The sequence below is a fragment of the Fulmarus glacialis genome, unplaced genomic scaffold (genome assembly GCF_000690835.1).
Source record: "Fulmarus glacialis isolate BGI_N327 unplaced genomic scaffold, ASM69083v1 scaffold2222, whole genome shotgun sequence".
NCBI lineage: Eukaryota > Metazoa > Chordata > Aves > Procellariiformes > Procellariidae > Fulmarus > Fulmarus glacialis.
In genome coordinates, this window is record NW_009199595.1 from 1 (window position 1) to 2,400 (window position 2,400).

Genomic DNA, 2,400 nt, shown 5'->3' on the forward strand with positions numbered 1-2,400 from the left:
ATTCTATGATTCTATGATTCTATAATCTGTTATAGGAGCTGCTCTGAAAAGATGTTGGGTCTTTCCAGTCCGTGTTTTTGTATTAATCATCTGCTCTTAAAAGTGATACTGTTTTTGTGGTTTTCCTCCAGACTTTTACACACTATTACTTCAAACAAAATAATGAGCAAAAGAGACATCTAGGATCAAATTTAATAGTGTAAGTCAAAGGAGAGAAAGAATAGGAAGAAGTGCTCAAGATTGTCCCAAAGAGTCCTTCAGAACTGCTGCCAAAGCAGCTCTAGGAAAAAAATATCTTCATAATGCAGAGTCCAAAAAAGCTACTTATCATCACAGAAAATAAAAAAGGGAAACTGATGTGGTTGGTGGGCAAAAATAAAGTGCAAACTACATCTAGCCAAAAAGAGCTTGTTTTTTTCTTGGTTTATTATTTTTTCTCAAGACCAGGCTTCTCAATAACTTAATTTTCTACATGTTTAAGCAATAAAGAAACCTAGGATAAGTGATGTAATTTAGCTGGGCATTGCTCCTTGAAAAAAGACTTCTGAACATAATGTGTAATCTTGATGCGGTATAAGCAGGAGTGTAATTGGGTTTTGTTTATCAAATATGTTTGCCAATATGTGAACAGTACAACAGTTTATTGTGTTTGCTGACAGGTAAATTTCTCATTCAGTGAGAAGATAGCTCTTCTAAAAAAGCAAACACAGAGCTTAATTGATAGTGAATGTTTAATTCATTTTCATAAAAATCAATTGCGTTTCTCAAGGGGATAAAGGTGAATTAATTCATTTATCTAGATCTTTACAGCTGATGTATAGTAAACACGAGACGTTTAACAAAGGTTAAAGAGTGCTTGTTGAGAGGCCTTCAAGATAGCAACACCATTTTGATTTGTTTGATTTCTTAACACTGGGAGGATTATTTGTATTAAATTATCACTGTATCATTCCACAGTAGAATAGGTGTTTCCTCGTTATATTCCTATTACTAGATATTTGCCACTCATGGAAATTCATAACACATGCAACACAATCAAAACAGGAAAAAAACCCTAACTTGGTGCTGAATAGAAGCGAAATTAATTGTTTTGATATGAAAAATGTAAAAAATATATATAGAAAGAAGAGGTTGGATGCTAAATGCCAGTAGTAGTCTAAACAACATAAATATCCGAAATACAGTAACCACTTTTACAAGCTTGTTGTTAGACTTCCTTCTGCCCTGAGAGTTTCAGAGTCTCAATAACAATAAAAAGAATGAAGGGTAGGAAAAAGGGTAGAAGTCTAAAAATTGCAGGGCTTTCATGCTGGTGCATTATTATTGACTTGCTTTGCTATTCCCTCCTTTGATTATTCCATCACATGTTGTTTTGGGGGGTTTGTTTTGTTTTATTTTCTACAGCCTTTACTGTCAGCTACAAATCACAAAACATAAAGAGTCAAAAATCAGCCAAACAAGCAAAGAAGCAAAGATTACAAAGAAATATGCTTCCCATTGTGGATTTAAATGGTGTTTAAAAACATGTATTAAATTGTGTTAAGACCTGTATTTTCCAAATCTATTTGCACAAGTATAAATCCCCCCTCCAGGACATGCCTGGAGTTTTCTGTTGCTAAAATTGCTGCTGAAGAATTGTGAGATTGTCACCAGGAGAGCAGATGACCTTGCTGAGAGTGAACAGTTGAAAGTATAATAATGAAGATATCATTTCTCTTCATATTCAGAATAAAATAAACTGAACACCTCACTCACTAGCATTTCTTTAATAAAAAAGCATTGTTTAATCTGCCTTCCTTTGAGATAAGAATTAAACAGTTTATTACCAATGGTCAGGCAGGTCTTAGTTGTTAACAGCACTAAGTGCACATTGCATTTCTAAATTCAGTCTGCTCCTTCCAAAAATGGCAAAGGACGAGCGGAACTATTGGTTCAGGTAGTTCAGCTGCACATGTAAAACATACACTTCCAAATTCAACCACCACACATATACACGCTAAGGACTCAGTCGCATTGATATTTATTTGATGATGAACAGTTGCAACTACAAAAAAATTTACTTTAGAGGCTATTGATTAAATCAAGGCTTGTGTCTCATTATTGTCAAGAATTTCCAGAAATCTTAAGTATGAGAAGACAATTTCATCACCTGCAAATCCACTGAGGAGTAGTGTAGCTACTAGACCTTAGTGGAACTCAGTAATCAAGAACAGGGAAATGTACCTCAGTTCTGTTCCTCTGTCCAACACTGTGAACTAAGGAAAGTTTTGAATCCTTTACAGTCAGCTTTGTAAATTGGGTATGATGACATTTAATCAGGTTTATGATGATTGATCCAAACATAATGGCCAGTCAATAAGATAACCAGGAATAGATTGCACGTTCTTATATGAAGGTCTA